At 42.9% G+C, this 17,403-nt stretch overlaps 1 protein-coding gene and 1 long non-coding RNA gene across 2 annotated transcripts in view; both read right to left on the reverse strand.

Moving 5' to 3' along the window:
- The window catches only part of KLHL5 (kelch like family member 5), a 50,196-nt gene extending 48,238 nt beyond the window's left edge, over positions 1–1,958 (reverse strand). Inside the window, exon 1 of the mRNA XM_035111896.2 lies at positions 1,802–1,958. The gene's annotated coding sequence lies outside the window, so the exon portion shown is untranslated. The remainder of the gene's footprint in view (positions 1–1,801) is intronic.
- Positions 1,959–2,699: 741 nt separating this feature from the next.
- Positions 2,700–17,403, reverse strand: part of LOC118083915 (uncharacterized) — a 35,556-nt gene continuing 20,852 nt past the window's right edge. The window contains exon 5 of the long non-coding RNA XR_009558178.1: positions 2,700–3,167. This is a non-coding gene — a long non-coding RNA (uncharacterized LOC118083915). The remainder of the gene's footprint in view (positions 3,168–17,403) is intronic.

Consider the following 17,403-nt stretch of genomic DNA (forward strand, 5'->3'; position numbering starts at 1 on the left):
AGGGGAGGCGAAACTTCCGGAGCTCGAACCCAACCGCCCCTGCCTGACGCGCGTCCTTGCATGGGCGTAGGCAGGGGGGGCAGGAGGGGGCAGCTGCCCCCCCCCCCCAGAAGCAAAAAAATTAATGTATTTTACAGACCATAACCAGCACTTTTCCCCTCCAAAAACTGAAGTGGAAAAGGCTTTGCTTTAGCAAGAGCAGCTAAGTCTCCACTTGCTGGGGGGGGGAACACAGCAGTAACAAAAACACATCAAATAAATAAAGCAAAGTGGCTACCAGTAGTTAAGCAGTTAAGACAATGGAGCATATATCCCCAGGCAAGATTTGATAGCTGACCATTTCACCCTATTGTTCTTAAGTGGGACTTGTTAATGAGCATTCAGGAGCATTAAGAGTTCTATTGGCGATTTAATGAGGGTGCAGACTCAGAGGATTCAATTTGACTAAGGTGGCTCTGCAAGGCTAAAAGGAAGTGAATAAGAAAGGGGGGGGGCTGTAGCTTTGACAGACACAGTGATGTTTATAAAAAGCATTGGTGTTCCAGTCTGCCCCTCCTCCTGCATCTGTATACTGTAAATCAGGGGTGGCCACCTCCCAAGAGACTCTGATCTACTCAGAGTTTAAAACTGGGGGTGATCTACCCCCTTTTGGGGGGTTCAGGTCAAAGCTGTTGAGTTTTTTTTAAAAGGAAGGGAAGCCCTGTTTTGGGGGGTTTAGGTCAAACTTGTTGAGCTTCTTTTAGGAGGGAGGGAGGCCCATTTTTGTTTAGGGCTTCAGGTCATAGTTCAATTTTTTTGGGTGAGCTTTTTTTAGGGGTGCCAGTGACCTACCAGTGATCTACCACAGACATCCAGTGATCTAATGGTAGATCACAATCTACCTGTTGGACGTGCCTGCTGTAAATCAAGCAGAGAGAAAGCTGCTTACAAGGCTCCTGTACATGCAGAGTTCCAGCATCACAGCGTCACCCAGAGGCACCCACAAATATGAGTTATCCCTCTCTCTATTTCTTCCTTCCCTCCCTCTTCCATCCTTAATAAAATACGGGGGGGGGGGCAGATAAGCCCCACATAGAAAGCCCATCAACATGGGGGGATGACTCTTTCAAATACGGTATTTACCAGTAATTTGGGGGGGGGGCACCTAGGCCTCTAGGAGTTGGATGCTATGCCTAGGAGTAGGACAATTCAAGAAAGCAGAATGATGCATATGCTATGGTAATATATCAATAGAATCATAGAATTGTAGTCGGAAGGGACCACAAGGGTCATCTAGTCCAACCCCCTGCAATGCAGGATTTTTTTCCTAAGGTGGGGCTTGAACCATGGTTGAAATATTATGCTGATATGCAGCAACGCCTCGGAGCCGTCGTGGCTGCGGCCGTGTCTTGCCTCGCCCTCGCCCGCCCTGCCACCCCCTCTCGCCTGCCCGACCCTCCCGTCCTCTCCAGCCAAGCAGGGTAGCCGCCAACGCTACCAGCCCCAGAAGCACAAGGTGGCCGCTGCTGCCACCGCCACGATGTCATCAGGCCCGTTGGCCCTTTAGCCCCGCCCACTTTGTGGCCCCTCCCCTTCTGTGCCTTGGCCCCGCCCCTGAACAACCATGGCTTGCCCCCCCTAGTTTTGATCCTGGCTACGCCCCTGCGTCCTTGAGAAGAAACCGCCGCCGCCAACCGCCTCCCCTGAGAATCCGCAGGAAGGCACAGGATGCCAGCCGCCCCCTCAGGACGCTACACGCGAGCGCCGGAGCTGAGGGGGACTGCTCCCTGCCGCGGCTTCCCTGCCCGAGCCCGTTCCTCACCTCGCTGCCGTCCCCCAGGGAGGGAAAGGCGGCTCCGACCCCGTCCCGCTCGGGGAGGAAAAAGGCAAGTTGAGGCGAAGAGAGCGCCCCCTTCCCGGCCCCGACCGCCGGCGGCAACTCCCAGCTTCACAACAAAGCCCCCCCCTCCTCGAGAACGTTGGGCCACGCCCTCCCCGTGGGCGGGGCGATACCCGCTGTGGCGGTTGAGGAGCTTCGGCGAGGGAGGAGCGTTGGCCACGCCCCCTCCTCGAACCTCGGCTGACCAACCACCAACTCGCCTCAGTTCCTTCGCCTCCCCGCCCCTTCGCTGCCACATCGAACGTTGCTTCGGCGAAGAAAGTGGGAGTTGAGGAGGCGACCGTTGGTCTCGCGCTTGCCACGGCAGAGCGCGGCCGGCGGGCGGGCAAGAAGCAGAGCGTTTACTTCCGCGAGCTCCGAGGAAGAAGAGGCAGCTGAGGCGGGAGATGGCATAGCTGTCAAGTTCTCCCTTTTTAAAAGGGAAATTCCCTTATGCTGAATAGGCTTCCTCGCGAGAAAAGGGAAAACTTGACAGCTATGGAGATATGATGGCCCGGAGGGCGGGTTTATGCAAAGCAGGAGCCTGGCCGCTTTCTGTCGTCGCCTGAGGGAAGGAGCCGCGAGGGTTATTTTTTGTTCTATTTATTAATTAAATTTGTGGCCAATGAGCGCCTCCCAGCATAAAAATACAAGTACGAAAACACGTCATAAAAACATGGACACAACAAACGAAAAACCGCACCTACAACCCACTCATTTCACAATCATTTTAACATTTCAAAACTTGCTTCCTCTTTCTGCGGCTCCTTAAATTTATTTTTAATATCTTCTGCTTATCCAAATCAACTTGCTCATTTATTCTTCATCTTTAACTATATACCCTGTTTCTCATATTTTAAGACATACCCATAAAATAAGCCATAGCAGGATTTTTAAGCATTCAAGGAATATAAGCCATACCCCGAAAATAAGACATAATGATAGGCGCAGCAGCAATGCCGGCCGCGGCAGGAGGAGGAGGAAAAAAATAAGACATCCCTTGAAAATAAGCCATAGTGTGTTTTTTTGAGGAAAAAATAAATATAAGACATGTCTTATAATATGAGAAACACGGGTACTTATAAAACTGCAGGTTATTACAATAATCCTGCCAACGTTCAGTAAATATTCAATAAACCATTTCCATTTGTTTAGAAAAAGTTTCTTATCTTGATTTCTTATTCTACTGGTAAGCTTTGCCATTTCTGCATATTCCATGAGTTTTTGTATCCATTCTTCCGTTGCTGGGACTTCTGCTTCTTTCTGTTCTTGTTGTTGTAGTTGCTATACAGGTACAGTAGTTCTGTCCCTATAATTCCCAAAAGGTCATAGAATGTTAATCAGCCAAAGTTTATTTTATATTTTATTTATATTTAATATTTAATTATTACAGTTGTTGTTATTATATTTTTATTTACACCTTTGCTGAAAGGCTCGGCTCCGAGAACCGTTTTCAAAGCCGCTCCTCATTCTGTATCACAATCTCTGATTATTATTATTAATAATATCTTTATTGTCAATGTACAACCTGTGTACAATGAAATTAACCGAGCCTCCCTCCCCCCGAACAAACACTCCATCTCATTGCACTCTGTGTGCTTGTCGCACAACACACCAAAGTCAGTTGCACTTCTGTATATTATTTTCCGTTCAAAATGACAAAGGTGCCCCTGAGCATGTGCAGAACAATCGGCCTTCTCTCTCTCTCTCTCTCTCTGTCTGCCTCAGTACACTTCAGATAGTGGGTCTGAACTTCCTGGTTGAAAGTGGTAAAAAGAAGCATGCAGAAAATCAAAACCGGATCCTCTTCAATATGCTTTTTTAAAAAAAGAATTCTACCCCTCCTCCATATCTAACCACAGCTAAAATTTACCCCCAAGGGTAAATTTATTACCCTTACAAATAATTAATACACTGCCATTTGCTGCTGCCATGGCGAAAAACATTGATCAGATCATGGGGCCTAATAGATCCTGATTGTTTTCAATATGGGATCCTCCCCAAAACAGTATCAAAACACACATTACAGTATCAAAGAAGAAACAGTATCAAAACACACATATCTTTACAGACTGAACTTTACAATCATGGAGTCTGGTCAAAAATAAAATCCAGTAGAATTAAAATAGATTCATCTGAATTTGCATGATCCTCCCCCAAAAAGATACCAACCCCCCCAACCACTATCAAATCCCAGATAATATTTGTGGCCATACATTTTGTAAACTATGATGTGTGTAGAAGACTAATTTTGTTTACTTCTAATGGACCTATTCATGAAAGTCTAGTTGTATGCTTAGCTTACCATAAGGTTGAAGTAGGATAATAATTTTTCTAAATATAACAAATTACTTCAGCTTTTAAATTACAACATTATGAAAGAGAACATTTGTGGCTATGGTGGAGCCAGTGCTTTCTGGCACTGCCATGATGCAAAAAGAAGGAACCAAGACATGGATCCTCATTAATTTTGCACATATGCTCTCCATAATCTGTGCCAAAGCAAATGCTGCATCCATACCCACAGAACAAACTATACAAACCACAAATCCTGCTCTTCACAGTACTGCCATGGCAGAAAAGATGGATCCACTGTGGATCTTTTTTTACACAGCACCCCACCAAAACAAAAGAAATTTCAGAACACAGTATGTCCATGGCCACAGGATGCATAGTAAAATAATGGATTTGGTGCTTCATCGCCATAAAACATGAATTAATGACTGGTGTTGGGGGGGGGTACAATATGCGGACACAGGTGATCTGTGCTTTGATAGTGGTTTTGATGGCATCCCATGTGAATATCCAGAGCATCCATTTCTCATTTTTCCCCCTGTAGTGACACCTTGAAACCCCAGGTCTGTGATGATTCTAAATTGTAGAACGAAAGTGCAGATGTGATCTAAGTTGACTGGTCTTGTATCAAAACTTTGCATCATAGGTGCTGTGAAACACTGGATCCATGATTTTAATAGTATGATCTGTGAATATAGACACAATCGGTTATTTGGCAAAAATCCACAGGATCCAAGCTCCAGATGTATGGTTTTGCCTCATGATAGTGCCAACAAGCACTACCATCAATTATTTCACAGTCAGTCTGTGGATATCAATATGATCTCTGTAAGTTAATTGTTCCATTCTGAAGGAAATCAGCCCTGAGTGCTCACTGGAAGGACAGATCGTGAAGCTGAGGCTCCAATACTTTGGCCACCTCATGAGAAGAGAAGAATCCTTGGAAAAGACCCTGATGTTGGGAAAGATTGAGGGCCCAAGGAGAAGGGGACGACAGAGGACGAGATGGTTGGACAGTGTTCTCAAAGCTACGAACATGAGTTTGACCAAACTGCGGGAGGCAGTGGAAGACAGGAGTGCCTGGCGTGCTCTGGTCCATGGGGTCACGAAGAGTCGGACACGACTAAATGACTAAACAACAAGTTAATTGTGGTTTTTGAGACACTCCATATAAAAATCCAGATGACGAGTCTTGTGTATGGACTATGACAGCGCCATCGAGTGCCAGACATGTGCTTTTTATCATGAGAAAGAAATCACGAGAAGAAATCATGAGGGTCCAGCCAGCCATTGCATCAGAAAACACTGAAAGTGCACCTTTCACAGTTCAGTCCATTGAAACAAATGTGCTTGTAACTTGATGACTATTTGGGATTTATCTCTTGTAAAACTCATATGAGTTCCTGAGGATCCCTTTTTTATTTAACACACCCAACCCATGACTTCTGTAAAATAGTGCAGGCCTTTGTGGAGCCTTTCCGATCCAGAAATTTAGATCCAAGACCTGAACCTGTTTCTGTATGTGTGTTTAAGGCATCAAAATTCCATTGTCCAGTCTAATTTGTATCCATTTTGAAAATAATAATACAATACAATAATACAACACAAGAACAAAAGTTTTGAATCACAGATCCTGGCGGGTCTTCATGATTTTTATAGGCAGGTGCTTCATATCCATAATCTAATTACATTTCATATCTGTATGAACAGACTGCACCATAAAAATAACTGATCCAGTGCTCCATAGAGCTGCTGTGGCACAGAACAGATTTGAAGCAGACACTTTTGCATGGGTTAGTGCGCATGTGATGTAAATGATCAGGTAATTATGTCAAGTATTTGTGTTGTTAAATTATCACAAACTTTGCTGAACATTGTATCCTTTCGATTAGAAAAATTGGTGCTTTTGAAATACTGTGTTTCAAATGCAAAAATAAATAAATAAGCAAGTTGCTAAATAATTTAGTAAACACATTAACTGGCTCCACTATACTGTTGCTTTTGCTTAAATGGGGATGAAAAGGCCACATTTCTGTGTGGTTCTGAGTTCAATAACATTGCTTCACTTTGACAGTGTATGTTCAATATTTAATTGGTTTTGGAAGAACGGTACTGAAGAGAGCTTTCTAGGTTAATTAAGGCTATTGAGAGTATGTAAGTTAAGTCAAACTTAAATATTCATTAGTTAGAGCAATTTGGAAGCAAATCTTTCCAAAAGGTAAATATTTAATTGCATTGCACTTTTCAGAATGACGGTCCTTTCTCCCCCCGCCCCACCCCCTGTTATATTGAAAATCTAGAAATAATATTATCTCAACACGATTTAAGTATAGGTATACAGTAGGTATCTGTGCGCCGCTCTGGTTTCGCCAGAAGCGGCTTAGTCATGCTGGCCACATGACCTGGAAAAACTCTGTGGGAAAACGCCAGCTCTCTTGGCCTGTAAAGCGAGATGAGTGCCACAACCCCAGTGTTGTTCGCGACTGGACTTAACTGTCAGGGGTCCTTTACCTTTACCTTTTAATTGTTGCAAACTGCTTTGACATTTTTAAAAATGTAATTGTCGTATATGAGGATTTTAGTTATTTGTTTGTTTAAAAGCACTCAATAGTTCAAAAATCTTTCTTTTATTATAAATAAAATAAGAAATATGTATGCAATATGTTAACTATTGTCTCTTCCAGTTACAGAAGTGAGTAAATGCCTAATAAAAACTCCTGAACCAAATACAATGGTCTGTAGCCAACGGTGGCTCTACACATGTAGGGGCTCTTTATTTTGTTGAAATAGGATCCATGTGTACAGATCAAATACTGACGTACATTCAGACATAAGATATCTAAGATGACCTTTCTTTGTACTACAAGGCATAGCTGCCAAGTTATCCCTTTTTTACAGGGATTTTCCCTTATGCTGAATAGGCTTCCTCGCGAGAAAAGGGAAAACTTGGCAGCTATGCTACAAGGTCAACTCTCTGTATGTGTATCATTCTTAGCAACACGTTAATGCACACATGTCGGTGCCATAGGCTGCCATTAAATGATGTGTGTGATAACTGTAGAGACAACTCTGCCTGCAGTCATAGCTTTTTTATGTAAACGTTACCAAGAGAACAAAGAGTCTTATTCTTCCTGTCTTCTGGCATAAACTTTTGTTGACTATCTGAGTCCACTTTGCCAGATGAGGAAGTCCGCCAACACTCTCCCCATAATAAATTTCTTGAGTCTTTAAGGAACCACAAGACAACAACTCTTTTTGCTGCAACACACACCATGGCTACCAGTGTGGAAATAACTGAGTTAATGTATGACGGATTCTTAGCACTTTACTTAAAGTTGTTGTTGTTGTTTAGTCGTCTTAGTCATGTTTGACTCTCTGTGACCCTATGAACCAGAGCATGCCTTGGAAACTCTCACTTTCTTTTCAAAGCTTCTCCTTTTTTATGTCCATGGAGTTTTCTTGGCAAAATACTGGAGTGGATTCCCAGTTCCTTCTCCAGGTGGATCACATTTAGTCTAAACTCTCAGCTATGACCTGTCCGTCTTGGGTGGCCCTGCACGGCATAGCTCATAGCTTCTTGGAGTTATTCAAGCCCCTTTGCCACAACAAGGCAAGTGATCCATGAAGGGGTTACTTAAAGTACAATATGTATTTATTCATTTGATGGTTTTGTAGGTGCATTTGAAAGTGGCTGGTCATGTTAGAAACTGCTGGGTTTTAAGGATATGTGACTTTCCAGGCTAGGTAGAAATTTGATTTAAAATACGGTAATATCAAAGTATCATGTTGCAATATGGTTGATTGATGCAGCAGTGGTTATTCTTGTAGGTTCTTGATTGACGTACATTATGTAAGCTATTAAATGTGATTTTGTGTTTTTTATTATATTTTTCTTTGCAAGCATCTATTTCTGGGTTGTTGCCTTTGGTTATGATGGCTCATAGCAATCTGCCTGCATACAGAGAATAAATGTACTACACTGAATATATCACATTGTGCAAATATTTAAACATAATAACTGGCAATGAAAACATTTTTCAAAGCCCATTTTAAGCCCCCCTGGATTTTATTTTTGTAATAGTTTAATTCTGAATACAATATTTGGATACATTTATCTAAATCCTTGTCTCTGTGTAGACTATTGCTAGGATATTTTTCAGTCCTAGTTATATGTTTGAGCATTGCTACATGGCTTTTAATGGAGCTGTCATATACCATAATTGGCAAATGTTTACCTTTTTAAAATCATCTGCAGCTCAATAAATGAAAACACACGTCTATTATCAAGACAATGTAAGAAGCTTTAAAAGAAGTTGAATGTAAGATAACTAACAATTAAAGTTATTTGAGCTGACACAAGGCCTAGAATCCGTGGGATTGGGGTGCTTCCAAATAGAGGTTTATTTTTGGAGTGTATTCATGGCCATAAAAATGCCAGCCTGTGCTTTCCTCCACACTTAAATATAAATTTATTCTTACCGTGGACAATCCAGCGAGTAAAAGTAGCCCATTATACTTCTGCAGTCACCACTGATGTGGCTGCTCATTAATGCATTTAAAATAAAAATAAAAATAGGTGAGTACCTGAACAACCTGGTTCATAGGAGCTATGGCCAAACCTGACCCTCAAGCTGTTTTGGGACTACAATTCCCATCATCCCTGACAACTTGTCCAGTTAGTTAGGGATGATGGGAGTTGTAGTCCTAAAACAGCTGGCAGGCCAAGTTTCGCCGTGCCTGTATCTCAGGATTTCAGCATGGTAAATGTGAGAGATTACCTCAGAGACTGCAACCACAGTCCATACACTAGAACAACAACAACAACAACAACAACAACAACAACAACAACAACAACAACAACAACAACAACAACAACAACACAGAGGTCTTGCACAAGACTTATCATAATTTTGGTGTTTTGTTGCTGCTGAAGGTTTTGGAGAGGGTAGAATACATGGTTGTTCCATTAACAGTTATGAGGGACTATGTGGCATTCCTAATTTTCTGGGTCATTGCCACTTACCCTAGCCCAACAGATCAAATAGCAGATCAGTACAGCCAAATAACATTCTTGCGCAAGACCAAACAAAACAAAACAAAATTAAAATGTATATTGTTCCTATTCTGCCCATAATGCACAAGCCTCCATTTTGCCCATAGAAAAACAACAGAATAACTAAGGGCTGGTAACATTTCCTTGTGCACTTCTGGTAGAAATCTGTCCACACACACATGTGTAAAGAAATACCACGTGTCCAGAAGCAGAAAAGGATAATGAAGGATGAAGCAAGAGTGAGTGAGGAGAGGGACAAAAAACACAGTCCAGATTTATTCTGTCAAGCTCCAAAGTGTTGTGGATGGCAAGTGACTGAATAGAAATGAATATCCATGTCTGAAAGAATGAAATGTGTGGAATCTAAGATGCCAATCACACACACTGAAAAACAAGGAACGAACAATGCCTTCTCAATATAAAGTCCCACCTGGAATCAATCTTAGACAGTGATTCAGCCTATATATGAGGATCCTATATCCTGGCAAGAATCAGCCTAATGCCCACCCACCCCCCTCCCGAGTGCAGGAAGATCTGATGTAGGGCACAGTTTTTCAGCTCTTGGGGTGTTTAAGGTGTCCACCTCCACCTCTGTTGAACCTGAATATTTGTAAGTAAACTGAAAGCACCTTAAGTGATCTCTCAATCCAAATAAAACCAAACCTGGGTAAGTGCTGTGTGCCCCTAGATCAGGGGTGCCAAACTCAAATTCATCTGGGGCCGCATCAGCAGTTTGGTCACCCTCAAAGGGCCGGTTGTATCTGTAGGACTATGTGTCCACTCTTTATTATCATAAATTATTGTCACTGCATTCAATTATTACTGCTTTTTGTAATAATGTAAGTAATAACTAGCTCTGAAAGCAGAAACATAGTCAGAATAATGGCAAGTAGATATTCAAATGTACAATTATTGTACAATTTATTGAAAAATGATTTTTATTAACTGCACTGGGTGGTGGAGGCTCGCTAGGGTTTCATGCAGGAGCTTTGCAGAGCTACTAGTACCTGGAGATGCTGGGGTCCTTCTGCATGCAGGACAGATGTTCTGCCAGTGAGCCACCACCCTTCACCAAAGGGACTGGCTGAGGTTGACTCGCTGGAGCTGCTCTCCTGGTTCCAGGGTTTAAGGGCCAGAAGTATAAAGCAGCATCCTATGTTTCTGAGGAGAGGGAGGGAGGAAGGAAGGAAGGAAAGAAGGAAGGAAGGAAGGAAAGAGGGAGTGGGAGGGAGAGAGGAAGGAAGGAAAGAGGGGAGAGAAGGAAAGAAAAAGAAAGAGGGAGAGAAGACGGAAAGGGAGAAAGAAGGAAGGAAGTAGAGGGAAAGAAAGAATAAGAATGAGGGAGAGGAAGAAAGATGGGAAGGACAGAAGGAAGAAAGGAAGGTAGTAAGGAAGAAAGAAAGAAAGAAAAGAGGGAGCAGGAGGGAGAGAGGAAGGAAAGAGGTGAGAGAAAGAAGAGTAGGAAAGAAGGAATAAAGAAGGAAAGAAAAAGAAAGAGGGAGAGAAGACAGAGATAAAGATGGAAGGAAGGAGAGGGAAAGAAAGAATAAGAACGAGAGAGAGGAAGAAAGAAAGGGAAGGGGGGGTCGCCACCTTGATTCAGCGCCAGAAAAGAGCACGAAGGGACCCAGGGGCAAAAAGCATTTCCCGTGCAGCGTGAGGCAGTGGGTGTCCATTTTAGGAGAAGTGCGTAAAGCCTCAGAGTTGCACGTTCGTGAGGCTGAGCCGCTGCTGAGCTCACGTTCATGAGGCTGAGCCGCGGCAGGAGGAGGAGGAGGTGAGGCAAGAGGAGGAGGAGGAGGCAGCTTGCCAGGTCGGTGCCCGGCAGCGCCGTGCGGAGAGTCCCGAGCCTCTGGGACGCAGCAGTGCTCTGTAGCACTTTGAATCCTCCTCCTCCTCCACGGGGCGCTGCTGGGTGCTTTGTCTGTGCTTCAGCAGCAGCAGCCGTTTCCAGGCGCCGAGCCGTGGCAGGAGGAGGAGGATTCAAAGTGCTACAGAGCACTTCTGCATCGCAGAGGCTCGGGACTCTCCGTGCGGCGCTGCTCCGGCCGCCTTTCTACCCCCCCGGCCCCAGCTGTTTGTCGGCGCTTTGTCGGCGCAGCGCTTGAGCAGCAAGGTCCCGCTGCTAGGTCCCGCTGGCTGGGGCGCTCGGCGGGCCACATGGCGAGGTCTGGCGGGCTAGATTTGGCCCCCGGGCCTTGTGTTTGACACCCGTGCCCTAGATTGTCTTAGTGCTCGTGGTTTTGGGGAAAGTGTAATAATGCAACGAGAGACTGACTTTTCTTTTGCGTTTACATTTTGTTTTTCTTTTAATGTTCTCGGATTATTAATGATCAGAATGAATTTATCTCTTTGGTGCATTTATGGTTGTAATGCTCTCTTCATTTGCTGCGTTTTATGGGATATCAATTATTTTTTAACTTACTGCTATCACGGGGGAAAGTGCGTGTGGGGAAAAATAACTTTCTCCTATATGACTGATTCCTGGATGCCAGCACAGATGGCGTATTGCAACTGTAAGGATGCAAGTTGGAGTGGTAGAGTTGTTAAGGGATATATTTCTTTTCTTTTTTTAATGAGGATTTACATCCCATTGGTGCTAATGGGAGCTGCATCCATATTTTCCTATTTATGGAGCTGGCAGTAGTCTGCTAGAAATGAAGATGAGCAGCTGCATTGAATCAGATAAAATGAGCATTTCATTTTTAGAGTAAAGGTCTTTTGCATTAGAAAGTGTGTACCTACTAGCAGTATGAAGTAGCTTCATAGGAACCCTGAACCAGATTTGGGGTATTTTGGACCTTGTCCATGCTGAGCTGGAATTTCTACAAGACCCTCCAAGCAGGGGTGCCAACTTGAATAAAATAGGGGAGGGGGCAAGTAAGCCCTGCCCCACATAATCATATGACGTGGCGTGCGCACACGCACACACACACGCACACACACCATTTGAATGGCAATGCCCATCAACTTTGCAGGGGCCCACCTGCAAATATTTTATTGGGAGCGGCCCTTGGCTCCAAGGTCTCCAAGTGAATCTTGGGATTCCCTGAAAGTCTTGTGGTGCTCTGTCAACTCGGATGGAATAAAAACACTGCAGACATTTGGGTGTATGTGTGCAAAAAGCAAAAACCAAGCTGTTAACTTGGCTGGAATAAAAACACCAGACCTTTTTGTGCGTGTGTGCCAAAAGCAAAAGCAAGCTTCCTGGAAATGCCATTGGTTGAGTGGGGAAAGGTGGCAAGAGAGAGAGGGATTGCCTTTTTGTGTGGCTGACAGGTCTTTTAGGCAGAAGGCAGGTCCTGGAAAAACTGCAGTGGGAGACAAAGAGTTAAAGCCTTATCCTCTTACGCTGTTGGGGCCCAGAAAAAACCCCACTAATGACATTGTTAATTGCAGATGCACCCTAACATAGGAGCCAACTCCAAAGTCCCTTTGGCCTCCAATAAAATATTTTAGGCAGGCAGGCCCCCCCTATGATGAGTATTGTCATTCAAAGCGTGTGTATGTGCTGTGCCTTGTGATTGATTATGGGGGTGGAGCTTACCTGGGGCCACCAATATTTTATTCAAGTTGGCAACCCTGCACCCTAAGTGGTATGCGTTTATCTTGGCACTATTTGTCAGTAGGAGCGAGGGATATTAGTACCTATGAACATTCTGGAAATTGGGATACTTCTATATAGTTTTGTCTGAATATTGTTGATCTGGAACTATCAGTTTGTTGCAATGGAAAATATTTCGGAAATTAAGCAGGACAACATGTCTTCATCATTGATAACAAATATAAGAAAGTTACAGGTAGGTAGCCGTGTTCGTCTGACGTAGTCAAAACAAAATTTGAAAAAGCCTTCCAGTAGCACCTTAGAGACCAACTAAGTTTGTCATAGGTATGAGCTTTCGTATGCATGCACACTTCTTCATTGTTTTAGCCATTGTTTTACTCCCCTAAAGGTACAACTATATCTACGATTAGGATCTCCTGCATATGAAAGAGTAATACAGTGGTACCTTAGTTATCAAACTTAATCCGTTCTGGAAGCCCATTCCAAAACCAAAGTGTTCCAAAGCCAAGGCGCACTTTCCCATAGAAAGTAATGCAAAATGGATTAATCCGTTCCAGACTTTTAAAAACAACCCCTAAAACAGCAATTTAACATGAATTTTACTCTCTAACGATTCCATTGATCCATAAAATGTAATCAATAATCAATGCACTGTACTATAAAATAACTAAGACAATATTGTAGATTATGAAAATTAAAATTATTTTTTTTCTTACTTGCTCTGATGATAGTCAATGTTTGGAGTGGGGACTTTTATCCATTTCCACAGTCACACAATCAATCAATCAATCAATCAATCAGCTGAACTGGGTTCCACACAGTCACAAAAACAAATTAACTGAAAAGGCCTCAAAAACAAAAACACAAGATAAATAGTAAAACCAAAAGCGCCAAATACAGTGGTACTTTGGTTCGAACTTAATCCGTTCTGGAAGTCCGTTTGACTTCTGAAATGTTCGAAAACCAAGGTGTGGCTTTTGATTGGTGCAGGCGCCCCGGAAACAATAGCTGACAGCCGCATCGGATGTTCGGCTTCCGAAAAATGTTTGAAAAATGGAACACTTACTTCCAGGTTTTTGGTGTTTGGGAACCAAGGTGTTTGGGAACCAAGGCATTTGAGAACCAAGGTACCACTGTAGGGTGTAGGAGTCTCAAATCAGATCAGGATTGTGGCACGTGGAGAGGAGGGGATAACCATGATAGGGGTAGGCACTTGGAGGAGTAGCATGTCATTTTTTTCAGTTAAAATTGCTTTCAGCTATCAGCATCATGCCTGTATTCCCCATCGCCATTAGCAGTTGGGGTAAGTCGGTCCAGGAGGAAAGGTTACTGCACATGCAGTACAGCAGTCCTGATCCGTGGCCACACAACTGCTTTTAAAAACAAAAAATAACTCACTGGGAATCCTAATGATGGATCTTCTGTGTTACATTTAGTCTGGCCCTCAGTTGTACTAGGCCAATGCCAGGAAGTGTAAGCAAATTGGGGGTGGGGGAGGCGTTGAGGCAGTTCCAGGAAGCTGTAGCTATGGGAAAGGGAATGTAAAAGTTGGTGGATAATATTTATGTGTCTTGGAACATATAAAAGTTACCGCAGTGTGGAAAGAGTTCAGATTATATATAATTTTTCATTTTATAGCAGCATTATTACCAGAGACAGGTTTATATTTGGTAGCAGCTGTTCTCCAAAATGTCACATTGACTGAATGCTGGAGCCAATGCAGAGTTTTGAAACCTAAAGGGAATAATCTTCTTTATGTGTCCAGATAGGAATTACACAATGTAGTAAGAAATGATTTATTTATTGCCCAATCAATAAAAATGTGAGATGTGAAGGGGAATTCTATAAGCCACACTATATTCGTAGTGAACGAAAGGTTCTATGCTCATCCCAAACCTGAGGAGAAAAGCAGTTTTGTTTCAACGAGTCAGTGATTAGGGAACATCTTTGTGCCTATAGGGATTTGAATTTACTATGTTTCCCTTATGACCACTCGTTCAACTAGCACTGGGCCAAAATCTGTCTGCAGTTTATCAAAAGTTGCCTTCCTCTGAGACAGAGGCTTCCATTTTTATGCTTCCATTTTTATACCTTGTTCCAAGGACAAATGAGAATTTCTTTAGAAAATTCTAAATGAGGGTTTTGAGCTTACCTTATCATTGTGAAGTGGCCAGGAGCGGTGAATTCATTTTACTTTCCAGTAAACACTTCTCCAGCACTCTGCAGCCTATCTGGGTGCCCCTGTATCTTGGAGGAAAACTGAGGGAGACTGTGGGAACCAAATCAGGTAGCCTGGAAATGTGTGGCAAGGGGTTCATGATTATTTGAGTCATGCAAACATATGAGACAATCAGGGTAGTCACTAATGTTGTGAATATATAAGTTCGTGATGGGAAAAGTAGAGAGTCCCCAAGGGGCCCAAAAACATGTTCTTGTTATTAGGGGATTCCATGGGATCACGTTTGGAGAATAAGAAGGAATTTGGTGGAAGCAGAACATGGCCTTATTCCTGCGAGGCTGAGCAAATCTGCTAACTGTGCACTTAAAGTTGTTCCATGTCAATGGATGGGAATGACAACACATATTGAAATGATGGAACAATTGCAAGTGCGTAGCCCAACTTTGTCAGGAAATGGCTCAGAGACAAACAATGATTAAGGAACAGAAATATGTTTCTGGGGAAATTTGCCCCCCTGGGCTCCTTTGGGAGGAAGGGCAGAATTAATAACATTCAATACATACATACGGTACATACATACGGCACATACATAAATACATAAATACATACATACATACGAAAATCAAAAAGACATCAGCATCTCACTGTCTTTTCAAAACATGCTAGTGGGGGTTGAACATAGGATTGCCCGCCAATAAAATAAACCTTCCTTAATAGATTGGTGGGGAAATAAAAGTAAGCGCTGAAGGCATCAGAGAGAAACAGACTAAGGAATTCCATCATTTGCTGCTGCAGCAATAAACAGCTCAGACCTAAAGCTGGCAGCTAGCTCAGACATGGGCATTTTACTGCCTTAGAGCACAGAGAAGGAAGGTTTGGATGTTTCTCCCTCTGTGTGTTTGTGTGTGTGAGATCATTTGTGCATTACCTTTCTGAAAACTGGCACTTCATAACTAAAGGTTGTATTTATAGATAAAAACTTATGATACACTTGGTTTTGTGTTGGTTGGAAGATGTTCTCTGAGGATCAGAAGAGAGCACTCCTGGACCAGCTTTGATTGCTATGCATCATTAGCTGCTGAGGATGAGCCAGGCAGGCATCTTCCTGGTATATTCCCTCCTTGGGAAGTACTACAAATTATTGGGGAAGGAGGTGAGCCTATTAAGTTGGTCCCTATGCAACCAAAACAGCACCATTGACACACAGATTTGCAGATTGGGAAACCCCGGTTTGCGAAACTACCAACAAAAAAAAGGGTCTTCAGGGTGGGAAGTCTAGGTTTGGGAAGAGGAGACGTCAAAGGCAGCTCAGTGAGGACTGAGCATGTTCAGCAGCCATGGGATTTTGACTGCCTGGTGCCAGGTGGAATGAAAAATGGAGTGGTTGTATCTGAACAGAGTGTGATTCACATTGTGACATTTTGTCGTCAGGTCCACTCATACCTGTGAATACCAAATATTTGGCTTCATGCCCTCTCTTTGTATGCTGTTTGGGGGCATTTGGTTGTCCATTGTTTGAAACAGGATGCTGGACTACAGGCACTTCTGGTCTGACTCTTATTGAGCAAACTTCTACATTTTAATTAGTCCAAAAAGGGTTTTAGCCTTGCAGTCACCAGGGAAGTTTCAAAAGCAGTTGTAAACAGGCATGAAGGTCACCTTAAAAATAAAATATGTTCATGGGGCTTTAATTGCACTAGACTAACAGAAGCCCCTTAAGTGAACCAAAGTAGCTTTTTGGATTCTGACTACAATAATTCACCATGGTTCTTATACAGGACAAAACATATTTCATACATAAAAAGCAATTCACAGATCCCTCCAGTATTCATGACCCAGATTTCTTTCTTTTTTATTAGGTTCCCTGCTGTTTGTTTGGATGAATGGAAGCATAAAACAGTGAATTATAGTCTATTTGTTTCTTAAAAAAGATGAGACTGTGTTGAAGGCTTCTTGTTCACTTTCAGTTCAGAACTGAAAGGTTCATTAGAAAGAAGAAGGAAGGGTTTTGTTTGGTTCTATAAACATTTCAATATCAGCGGAGCTAATCTAAACGAAGAAAACGAGGATTGAGGAAACTATGCGGTGGAAATTCAACAGCAGCCCATAGAGAAAACTTTGCAGAAGAAAACATGAATCACTTGTTTATAGCAGCAATGATGGAAGACCAAAACAATTGTATCAATATTCCACAGCAACTTCAGGCTCATGCAGCTGAAAGCAAGTTATGAAAGGGGAAATCAGAAGGGAAATCAAACTTGGAAATAACGTGAAACTTACACCAAGGAATCTGTTGCCTTAAGCAACCATTTCAAAGTATCCCCTAAGGATATGGTAAAATTTCAATCAAGCTGCAGAGTAATGCTATTGCTGTCAGGTAACTGATGTTTCTTAGTTCCTTGGGTAATAATTTAAAGACAGTTTCCCCTGTATGTTTTGCAGGAACAAATGGG

The sequence above is a fragment of the Zootoca vivipara genome, chromosome 9 (assembly GCF_963506605.1).
Source record: "Zootoca vivipara chromosome 9, rZooViv1.1, whole genome shotgun sequence".
Lineage (NCBI taxonomy): Eukaryota > Metazoa > Chordata > Lepidosauria > Squamata > Lacertidae > Zootoca > Zootoca vivipara.